Raw genomic sequence first — 12,195 nt, 5'->3', positions numbered from 1 at the left:
CCATAGAGGGTCTGTGTTCCACTTTGTGAGGTTCACAGAAGCTGCCTTTATTGGCTGAATAGGCAACAGCCTTTTCCTAAGAACAGTCACCATTTCTCCTGTTCAAACAAAACAGAATTATATGACAAGAGACAAGCTTAAAAATTTAAGATGTTTATTATTAAACAAAACCACTTACTAGATTAGCTAGATCATGTTTTAATAGCAAATTGTATAGCTAAAATCTCTTGGTTCAAAAAAAAAACCCTGTTTAATTCTTTGCTAGTCAAGTTGTGCTGCCTCATTTCCGTTTACCATGAAGGTACCATGCTGGGTATCTTCATGAACAAAATAATTGGAATTTTCAACAAGGAGGAATCATTTCTCATTTTGCCTTCTAAATCAGACTTACATGGAAAAAACACTGAAATATTTGATATTTGAAAAAACAAAATAGTTTAATCTGACAAGAGGAAATTAGTGCCTAAAAGCTGAGACCTGGCTCCCAGTCAAAGAGCAGTGTGTAGGATGTGCACTTGGTCCCTGAGTGACTGCCCAAGCCATAAGGCAGAATTCCCTGTATGGTTTGTGTTGACTTGCCTGCAGTGACTCCTCCTTTGGTTCGTGTTGGCTAATTATGCCTTCTATCCTGATAGTAGTAGTGGGAAAGTTTAACCTGTTTTTATTTGCTTGTGCACTCTAATAGTGCTGCAGCTTGTTTTGTGGAGGAGATTATTAAAACAGAAACACAGAACTCAGAAAGTGGTGAAAAAAAGCCAAGAGGAACTGGAACAATCAGTCTTAAGCAGGAGCCAGCTCTTCAAGCCACCTTCCCTATTCATGGATTCTTCAACCCGTTGCTATTCAGAGGCCTTGTTCCCTTTAGCAGGCATCACCTGGGCTGGTGTTTGCATGAGCTGTGTGCTGCATTAGCTTTTACAGATGGGCATGCACTATACAATGTTCTGTGACATGGTTAAAATATGTCTGCGAGTATCAGACTGTGCATTATGCCACTCTGGGAGGGAGACGACGTGCTGGTCCGGGCATTTGCCTCTGCCGGCCATTATCAGTTTGTGTGTGTGGAATATACAAATATTCTTTACCGGGGACATTTTATTCATTCATAACCACACGGATTTACTCAGGAGTTTGCAGCAAAGGGCCCTGCAAATAAGGACTCCGTCACTAAAAAATGGGACTTGCAGCAGAGAAAGATCCTTCCTGGTCTCTAGGACGGGGAAGACACTGGGGTGCACGGCCGATCAGAGGTGGGTGAGGGCAGACAGGTCACAGAGTGACGAAGGGACCTGCGGGGATCACTGAGTCCCACTCTTCAGTGAGTGGCCCTACAGGGACTGATCCCATGCCTGTGACACACCCAGCCCGTGTCTGCTCTGCTTCACATCCCTCAGGGGTCACTCCCTTCCCTTTCTGTCCCAAGAAAAGCCAAGGGTAGGTGTCCCTAAAGTTCTTTAGGAGCCTAAGATCTATATTTGAAGTTCCCTTTTAGTTCTGAACCAAGAATTAGGCTTCCTTATCATAAAGACAGATTGGAATGAGGCAGCAGGGCCTTTGGCAAGGACTCTGACGCGTTTCCAGATTGGGAACAAAGTGCTTTGGTAGTACCTGTGATTCAGTAAGACAACCTGGTGCAGTCTCCTCCAGGTCTGAGTGTTCCTAAAAGCATCTGTTCTAATTTACACCTGGAGAGCTGCCATGGGATTGCCACAGATGTTAGGTAGCAAAAGGAACAGCTGGGATTGGTTTATTTTTAAACACTATACAGATGAAGGAACTGGTAAAAGTTAGCCTGACCACTTGGGTGATGGATTTTCTGAACTGTGTTCAGGCACAAAGCATTCCCCAGTCATGGAAAGCTGTGTATGCATTGCCTGTCACCTTTCCTGGTTAAAAGTTTTCTGTCTTTTGTCACAGGCTTGTTACTCTGGCAACACATGAGATAACTAGAGTTCATATCCCTGAATATATATACATACATCTATAGAGTTAGTTTATAATTGAATAGTACTCTGTAATCAGCAAATGTGTGTGCTTGTTTGTTTGTTTGCTTGCTTTAGGAGTGAATCCATTGCAGCTTTCTGCTCTCATGAAGATCTGAATACTTTTGTGTTATTTTTTAGATCACAGCATTTAAGTGTTGATGTATCATCAAACAGAATTCTTCTCTTCAGAGAAGACAATAAAATGATCTGTACCTTGGTAGGTATTCATTAATCATTCCTCTGCAGGGTAATTCTTTGCCTGGCTTGTGATACAAAAATCCCGTTAGTCGATGTAGCTGAGCAGTGATGGATTTGGGGAATGCTAGCAGGACTGTGAGGTGCTGCAGCCAGAGCCAGCCCTTGGCAGTGCAGGGCCCAGGCCTCGGCAGCTCTCGTTCCCTGGCTCGGGGTTCATTCAGGTGCCAGAGCTGCTCGTGCCACCTTTGCCTCAAGGGCTGTTTGGCTGCTACAGATGTGTGCAGCAGAGATACAGACACCCGTGGGGTGTTTAATCCAGCTGCTGATTGACAGGTGTGGGCTGATCTTATGTATTCAAATTATATTGCAGCACTTCCGAAACATAATGGGACCATAACAGCTTTACCCTGGAGCACTGTTAAAAGTCTTTATAATAAGTTGCTCCATTTTACTACTCCCACTCATGCATGCAACTGCAACAGGTCTCTGACACCAGCAGTTTATGTTACACTCCAACTAACATTGCAGCTGAAGATTTTGCTTCCTCAATATCTTGAAAGGAACATTACCAAGCTTTTGTAGAGAAACCTCATTTGTAGTTAGTGTAAACTGGAAGAGCCATAAATGGCTTGTTTCATATAAAGAAAGAAAATTGATGCATCCAAGTTGCTTTTACTGCATTCAGGCTGATTTTTGGGTCTGGAAATTGTGTGTTACATGGCTGCCTTTATAAAAAACTTCAAATTTGATGTTGCATTTGTTCTATAGGACATGGAAACAGTACCTGTGGAATGCCTAAAGCATTTATTTGTAACAAAAAAAATTACACACAAGTAATTTTCAGTCTTTTCAAAATAATGCTTCTGTTTCTTTTGCAAATATACTGTGTTGTAAGTGACCAAAATTTTTCAGCTGTGTTCTTCAGTAAATTTGTTAGAATGATTAAGCAAAATAAAAATAAGATTTAAAAATGTGTGAAAGATAAAAGGCAAATCTTTACATGATCTAAAACAAAAAATCAAATGTAGTCATGAGGATGATTCAGCCCTATTTGTCTGATGGTACCTGATCCCACTGCAATCATATTTCATTTTTAATTTTTTATTTTAATTTATTTCTATCAGCTTTCACCATCCTTTCTGCACTTAGGAAAAACATAACCATATTATTGGGCATCCATTCAGCTCAGTTGTTGGCATCAAGTTTCTAAACCTTGCTGACTAAACCACATGAGTTGTTTTCAACCTGCTTCATTCCTAATTCATGCCTAAAAAAACCCCAAAAACCTCTGTAAAGAAACCTTCTTCTTTCAGTTGCAGCTTTTATGGTGTGTACACAGTTCATAAAATTCTCAGCCCTAAGGTACTGGCAGCTCTTTCACATAAGGACCAGACAACATTGTCTGACTCATGCTGGGATTTAATTGTGCAACGTAAAAGGGAATCTCAGCCCAGTGCAGATCTAGGAGTAAAAACTGAGCAGCAGAGCTGTGGGGCCCGGGGAAGCCACGTCCAGAGTCTTCTCACCCTCTTTGTTAAATTATGTGAGAGGTCCTTAGGACTGTGTGGCATCTCCTCGGAGGTGAGTGCCACAGGAAAGGGGAAGTGAGCAGAGAATCCCAGAGTGGGTTGGGTTGCAAGGGACCTGCTAAAGGTCACCGAGTACATTCCCTGCACTGAGCGGGGGCACCTTCAACCCCATCATGGCCATAAGAGCTTTCTCCCATGCTTCTCTTCCATGTGTTTCATAACTGCTTTCCTAGGGAAGGAGGACATCTTACTCAGCACAGGTTTAACAGGAGAACCGTACCTAATGTCCTCCAGAAGAAACATTTAAAATCACCCATCAGTGAAAAGCAGAGGAAAAATGGAGATGTGGGAGAGAGCCTCCACCCAGTATGTCAGGGGGGTTATTTTGCTTTAAACCATATGCATGTCAACATCAGGGTCCCACCAGTGATCCTGCCAGTATTTAGGTGTGACATTCACAGGAACTGCTCAGGTTTTCTGTCAGATGAGTGACTGCCAGGATTTATTCTGGGCAGAGCCCACTCACGAGCCCTGCCCATGTGGGAGCAGGGATTTCACAGGATACAGCTGGCACAGCTGGACTGCACAGCCTGGCCATCACCCTGCTGGGCCCTGGCACTGGAATAAATGCCCACTCAGCCCCATTTCACACTGCTCTGGGAAGGTTTCACTGCCCGCTGCAAGTATTTCAAGATCAGTATTGAATAATGGCTGTTTAAAGCATTGGCATTTTTAGCTTTTATCATCAAGTAGCAGTTTCTGAGATTTCTGTTCCCATGTACAGAAAGATGTAACTTCTGGAAATGTGCTATAGGAATTCATTAATTATGTATGATCTTTTGAACATACAAATTCTTATAAAAGTACTGATACAAAGGAATTTTGCATTATTTTCAAATGTCTTCCTGAAAATCTTAATAATTATATTTTTAAGGAAAACTATAAACCATAGTACTCTATGGTCTTTTAAAGTCTATTTGTCTTCTAAGCCTGTGTAATCTTGGCAGACATGTGGGGAAAAATAAACAAGTAAACCAAGTGATGATAATAAAATTCACTTTGTGTTCTTGAACAATGTTTCCAGACCCTGAATTTTCCGGTTCTGAAAAATTGTGTGATTCAGATAAAAGAATGAATCCATACAGGCCTTCCAATCCTTGGACTCAGTTTTTAAGTTTTCTTCTGTACCATTCTTCCAAGTAACTTAAAATCACAAAAATAGTTAAGATTCTCTCACTCAGCATGATTTTATGACTGAGGTATTAGGAAAAAATAGAAGATGCACAGCAAATGTCAGGAGATGACAACAGACTGTATGTGCTCATTTATCTTACCAAGTCAGCCAGACCTCTTGTATGTGCCTGCAGCTTATGGTGAGCTCCTCAGAGCTGATCAGAGACACAGTTTAACTCAGGATAGATTTGACTGAAATTTATATGATAATAATTTCCTTTTTAACCTGAGAGAAACACAAAGTGATGGCATGAGGCAGAGGGGGAAAACAGAAGTGAGCATCTCCTTCTTCGATCACACTGTCCTGCGGGAAGGCGCTTCCTTTCGGTCTCTGTCTCGTTTAACCCACTGGCTGAGTGGATTGCCACAAACTCTGCCCAGGCTCCTCTCATCCCTAAGAAGTTCTTCTTTCCACCACCTGGAGCCCTGGCTGTGTTTGCTCCTCCTGGAACACTCCTGTTTGAACACCAGGCTTCCAGCTCTGTTGCCTCTCCCCTCTCCCCCCTGCCATGCCCCTGACACTGAGAGTTTCTGGCCCATGGCTCTGTAGGGGAAGACTTGGTCCCTCTCTACAGACAGTGCAGCTTAGCCTGGCTGTTCCTTTTTCTGAGAAGAATGTAACATAAAGCAGTAAATGAAAATATGGCTTCATTGTATTGTGCTTCCATTGGTAAGTGAATTTAAATTTGTTTTAGAACAGGATTTTTCCTCCTCTTTCATGTGTAATGATATACAGAAAATGCATGTAAAGGTATTCTTTTCAGAAATTTCATTTGCACTAAATTAAACACAAAAATTTCTGTTTAAGTCTTAGGTCAACTGGGAGTTTTCTTGCTATGCAAACCTGTAGGTATGTAAAAATGTGATCTGAGGTATGCCTCTGTCCAACACTCAACACTTTGACAAGGAATTAGTGACTGAAGTGAGGTGCATCAGGCAATTCTTCTCACCCACGGTGGTTATTGCTGACATCATGTGCATTCTTCCTGAGTCTGGGCTATGCCAATCAAGGCAGTTTTGGATAACACACAGATACTTCACACATATGGCCTTGTTCAGGTGATACAAATCAGCTAAACTTTATATGTGGCTTTGTTCTGTGTGTGTCCTGTACTGTCGTGTGCAGGAAATAACCGTGGAAATGACTCTGAAACAAACATTGGTCATCCAGTTTGTTTCTTTCCATCTGCAGTTTTACCCAAGTTTGTGATGTCTATTTGTGTCCGAATGTTACCCATTTCTTTTCTCTATCAGCTGTAAGGTCTGTGCTCGGGCTGAAAAGAGAAGGGGAAGAAAAGGGTAGAGCTGTGTTTGGGGAGGGTGAATGTACACAAAAGCTTGTGAGTATGGATGCTGAAATCTTTAATACTAGACTGAAGCAGAGACTCTTTTCTCCCGAGATTAGCATATAGTCATTTCATATGTTTGAGTGCAAAGCAGAAAAAACCCCGAAATGCCTATTTTTTAGATATGCAAGTATGTTGAGTTGTCAGGGACTAAAATTTGAAAGATTAATTTTTTTGTAGTTTTGAAGAGGAGCACCTTGGCAAGTGCTGAGTTCTGCTGCACAGATCCAGCTGTGCGGATGGGGGAGCGCTGGTGTGTCCTCTCCTTCTGCTCATTTATCACTGATACTGTGCTGCAGACAGCTCTGAGATGCCTTTGCTAATGTGATCTGCTCAGAAGATGGGAAGCCTGGCGTAGGATGCACTTAGTCAGGCAATTATCCTTGTTGGGGCTCCACAGCTTCTTGGCAAGGGCTGCTGTGTCTTGTCCATTACGGCTGGAGCCGGTCTGAGGGAGCAATAGTGATTTAAAATAAACATCAGAGAGGAGAGAATTGAGTGGAGTTGGAATAGTGTAGTTCACCATTCTTCATCCCCAATATATTTCACTTTTAATTCTGTGTGTACAGGTCTCCTTACCGTGTGTTTTTGAACTCCCAGTGGTGTAGGAATGATGTTTCGATGCATCTTGGGACCATCCATTTTTTGTTTTGTGGATTCTTTACATTTTAGTAAACCTCTTCCCTTTCATTAGAAGAGGCTGACATAAAAATAATATTTTCAATATGCTGTTTTTATTTATCTATATTCTGTCATGATATACTTTGATGTAAGTTTTTAATTTTGCTTCAGCTTTCAGCTGCTGTAGCAGTTACTGCTCAGGGTCAGCGATGAGGTTAGCCACAGTAGCACAAAACAATTTCCTGTGCTCACAGCTCAGGTAGCATTTGGATGTGGATTAAATTTTACCACATTTTCCAGTAGCCAGACACAATTATTTCTAATGAGCTTTAAATTGCTTCCAGAACATGTATTTCAAAACTTAGTGTGGTAATCCATTCAGTGTCAACTTCATAAGGTAACGGGTCTTCTTCAAAATTTTGGTTAAACGGATTCTTGCAGTCTAACAGGTATTTCTCAGCAACAGCTGAGCCTGGCAGAGCAGTGCTCAGTGCTCTCAGCTGCACTGCTCTGCCCTCCTCATTCCTGGAGTGGTGGTTCCACAATATATTGTGCTTCGTTTCTAACTCATGTTGTGGAATCGCTTTCTTTTGGCAAATTTATCTTGGTGCTGGGCACGCTCATTGTGCTGATTTGAGAGCTTTTATGCACATTTTGTGGTTGTGGAAGCTTTAAAAAAATCACTTTTTGAAGCCCTCTCTCATCTTTATGATTCACATTTTCCTTTTTTGTCTGGGCACTTCTTTGCACTGCCCAGCATTCTGAATGCCTGGAAAGTGTAGCTCAAGCCATCTTTATGGGCAGTGGTGAATAATAAAAATAGGAAAGGGGAAAAGGCAAAAAACATTTTTTGTCTGTAAATATGATACATTCTCACAACCTTTGTTTAATCTCACCAAAGTCTTTTTATATCTTCATCTAATTCACACATGTTAAAATATGATTCAGGCGCATTATAATCATCCAAAGTGTTTATTGGTTTGAAGTCTAGAACAAGCCCTGCTGAAATGAAACTCAGCCATAAGGAAATCATTTCGTGTTACAGCTTCTGCTGTAAAAGCAATTCAGGGGGAGAGCTGAAAGCAAAGCTGCGTGTGCTGACATCTCCCACGTCCAGGGCAGTGAGGGAAGGGGTGGCCATGGGTGCTGAGCCTGGAGATGTTCCCTGGAGCCTGAGCAGCCCGGACTGGTGTTGGCTGGCTTGGAACTTCCCTCTGCACGGACACTTTTTTCTTTCAGCACCTTTGGTTGTACTGAGGAGTCTTTCAGTAATTAACTCATTAAATTGGCAGCCAAATTCCAGCCCCTATTTCCTCCCTAGCAGTTCCACCAAGGTCTTTAAAAATCCCTTTCTTATTCCTATCAGAATTTTGTATCAGCCCTGAGTCTCAAAGAGTACATAATTTTTGTGAGTGACATTGCTGTCAAGTGCAGGGTAAAACATTGGATTAAAGGAAATTATTGAGAATTTTGGAAGCCAATGTATTTTAAGGTAGTGAGATGCAATTTCTCCCACAGCAAGAAGAAATTGGTGCAAATTGGATTTTTTCATTTGATTTTTAACTCAATAGTAGCACTGGGACTTCAGTGATCAGTCTGTACAGAGTTTTTGTTTTGACAGGCACTATGAATTTCAAACATGATTTTTAAATTCTACATGTCAAAGGTCACTTTTATGTTGATTTAATTTCTTTAAATGGTTTCTTTTAACAATAGGAGTTTATAAAATTGTATTTTGGTCTTCCACTACAGGGATTATAAATGTAAGCATATCCTCAGTAGCTGAGGAGTTGTTCTTGACCCGATTCCAAATACCTCCGTAAATTAGTTTATGTTCAGTAGTATCCATTGTGTATAAAAATATTCCCCTGAAGCTCCTGCTAAATGTTACAAGTAGATCATTCTTTTTTTATCTACTCAGGCATGGCACTGTGCTTCATATTTTGTTCAATAAATGCTCAAACACTGCTCTGTGCTGGAGCCCTGCGTGCCCTGATCCCGGGGTGGGGCACGGGGAAGCGGCACCGCTGGTCCCTCCCCGCGGCTGCTGCCTTGGAATGGGCAGCTCCCACTCTTGGGCCCCTTCGGAATGAATCCCTGAGCACAGAACACTTCTCCATGGGCTCTGTCCACTTGTAAACAGCAGCTTTTAATCTCACCCTAGACCCAGACTCCTCAGTGTCTTTGGGGAGGGACGGGCCCCGCGTCCCCCTGCTGCCTTCCTGCACCCAACCCCTTCTGCTCATCAAGGGGTTTTAATTAGAGGGAGGGGTTTTTCTGAAGTAACGAAAATGATGGAACACCAGCAGTAGTGGATACCTCCTAGAATTCATCTTCCCAAACTAAGGGATTCCTGGGGTTTTTTCTTTCCTCATCATCCATATTTTACATCAGCTTGCAGTTAATTTCCATATTAAGTACATAATTGCCTTCTTGACAACCACTAAGCTCTTCTGTTGCTTATTACAAGTTGAAGGACCTGTGGCTGCAGGATGTCATGCTTGGACAGCTCAGCTACAGACTCAAGGCTCTTCCTTTCTTGGACCCAGAGCTTTGCTTATTTCTAAAGCCAGGTATGTATTTGTGTTAGTGAAGTGGAGATTTTCTGCAGAGAATTTAATAGTGGAGAAGACCAGCTCAGGTTAATTTACAGCACTCTTGCCTTTCTGTCTTGTTTGTGCCCTGAGAATTCTACTGTTCAACAGTGGTTTTCAAAACCAGTGTCTGCCTTTCCACTTGATCTGACAGACAGAGTTTTGTATTTAATTTTATTTTTTTTTCCACAGAATTTGAAATTCACTGATCTTCTCAATAACCAGACCAGGACTTGTCAAAATGATTAATGCTAATTAAGATGATCAGTCTGGGATGTATTAAATAGTTCACTGTAGGAAGCTAAATGGAGTTTAATTTTTGTAAGTGTAATTTCTTAGTTATGTAAACATTAAAATAAAGTATCCAGGTACACTATAAGACTTTTTTCTTTTTCTGCTATGTTTTACTTTTCAAAGAGCTTTTGGATTCTGCTCCTGTTTAGTATAACAGAGATTTAACACCATTTGGAGTTGGTTTCTATGCAGCAGCAGTCCCTGGAATGGTACCTCTTCCCCAGTTACACTGTGGTTGTGACTGTAGCATTGGGATAAGAGAGGTGCTAGAGGACCATTTACAAATGTGAACACCATTCTGGATTCTCATTCATAAATTATTTTTTGTTTAATTAAGAAGGCTTGATTTTGATTTTGTGACCATCTTTCCTAGCTAAATATTCGCTTTTCTTTTCCCTTCCATAATTCTGATTTACCATTCCAGCTTCTTGCAGACCCCAGTTACTTCTAAGCAATCCCTGATCATACTCCCTGTCTTTTTTTTTTGTATCTAATTTTCATTCACAACCTGATGGATAAATTGCCTTGTACTTGCTAGAAGTGGTGACCAACATTAATGTTTTAAACAGTAACTTATGCCTTTCTGTCCTTGCATCAGATGACACCAAATGGGTGGTACTTTAATGCATTAGGGGTTTGGAAATAAGGTTTTCCCCTTCATTTTTTTAATTGTATGATGTAAATTTGTCATTGCTGGTAATCAATGGCATTAAAGGAAAGAACTGAAATAAGTCAGGGAGATGATTTGCAAGTGGAAATTTGCTTGGGTGGGAAGGAGAGCTGTGCAGAGGCTGACCCAGTTTAATGTTAGGCCTCAATATGTATTAAACAATGCTCCATCTGGGCAATCTCAGGCAAGGTTTTAGGGCATTTTTTAATTGCCTACTATAAAATCACAACTGCATTGTCATAACTCCCTCTCCCAGCTGGCTGTGTCTGGGTTGTGAACAGGTACTGCCCAGTTTTCTCGCCGCTCCTTGATCCAAGTTGTCATCAGAGCCAGCACAGCACAGAGAGCAGACAAGCCGAGTGTGTCCTCTGTAGGCTGTTGTGCTGTTATTTGTGGGAATCCTTGCAAAAACCTACAGCTCTGTATTATTTTCCTCTAGTTAAAATTGCCAAGAATGATGAGTAGTAACAAAGCCAAGACTGGCACTTGGGTTCTGTGCAGGCCAAGCTTGTCAAGGTCAGCATCAGAGGGTTCAGTTGAGTCAGGGCTACTTCATGGTGGGCAAGAGCTCCAGCTTTGCTGTGCTCATACCACTGCTTTAGCTCACTTCCATTAATTGCTTCAGGTTTGAAAAAAACTGTCATGAAGACAAACAGACTCTGGGGTGCTGTGAAGATGAGCATTAAATTGTTACAAGTTACTCAGAAAACTTGGTAATGAGACCTTGTGAGCACAGAAATCTGTACAGAGGATTGCCCTGGGATCTGCTGCACAGTGGATCCAAAAGTCACTACTGCCCGTTAATAGCACCAACAGTATTTACCAGTAGCTGTTATTTTTGCACTATAGACATAGAGTTGAGTTAAAAAATCATTCCCATCTGTGAGTGGTAAAACAGAGGCTTTTGAAAAGGACATGTTATTTTTCTGAGGAATGTATTTAGTGTGTGTATACATCAGAAGCCTCCCAAGAGACCATTCTGGTAATGGATCAAAACCAGGTTTTGCTGAGGCATGAGAAACTATAAAACCATGTGTTGCAGCTCTGTTCAGATTAGGGAATTCATGCTGATAGACCCAGTCATGGTCTGGCTGTACATCAATGGCAGGAATTCAGAGCTTTTAGTTTAAATTTTGCATACTAATTGCTTAGTGGCTTTTAAGCTGTAGTCATACTTACTTAACAAATCTTTTACATCTTTTACGTCTTTCTTCCAAATAGTAATTTAAAAAAAAATGTTTCATAGTGCCATCAAAATATTTTAGATTTGTAGCTGCTTAAATAAGTCTTTGTTTCTCTTTCTTTCTCTTTCTTTCTCTTTCTTTCTTTCTTTCTTTCTTTCTTTCTTTCTTTCTTTCTTTCTTTCTTTCTTTCTTTCTTTCTTTCTTTCTTTCTTTCTTTCTTTCACAGGTAATCAGATCCTCTCTCATGGGACTTTGTCAAAAGATCAGGTTCATCTGCTGAAACTCAAGGGCATTTCCATCTGTTACTCTCTCTCCACTCAAATCTGCCTTATGTGGAAATTATGTCAGCTGTGGCGTCTTCAAGTTGAACAGGGACGACCACTTTGACAATGTACTTCAGGCCTGTGTCAAAATGCTGCTTTCAGTATCCCACAGTGACCTGCTAGTAAGCAATTACTCATCTTGGGAGTCTTTATGTGAAATTTGAAATAACACCACCACAGGCTTTCTGTTGGTATAATGAGAGGGATCCAGAACAGCT

The 12,195-nt window shown here is 41.2% G+C and overlaps 1 pseudogene; it reads left to right on the top strand.

Moving 5' to 3' along the window:
• The window catches only part of LOC138117985 (ran-binding protein 17-like), a 40,085-nt pseudogene that overhangs the window by 6,887 nt on the left and 21,003 nt on the right, over positions 1-12,195 (top strand).

The sequence above is a fragment of the Aphelocoma coerulescens genome, chromosome 13 (genome assembly GCF_041296385.1).
Source record: "Aphelocoma coerulescens isolate FSJ_1873_10779 chromosome 13, UR_Acoe_1.0, whole genome shotgun sequence".
NCBI lineage: Eukaryota > Metazoa > Chordata > Aves > Passeriformes > Corvidae > Aphelocoma > Aphelocoma coerulescens.
The sequence above is the reverse complement of the archived record's forward strand: the minus strand, read 5'-3'. Positions and strand labels throughout refer to the sequence as shown.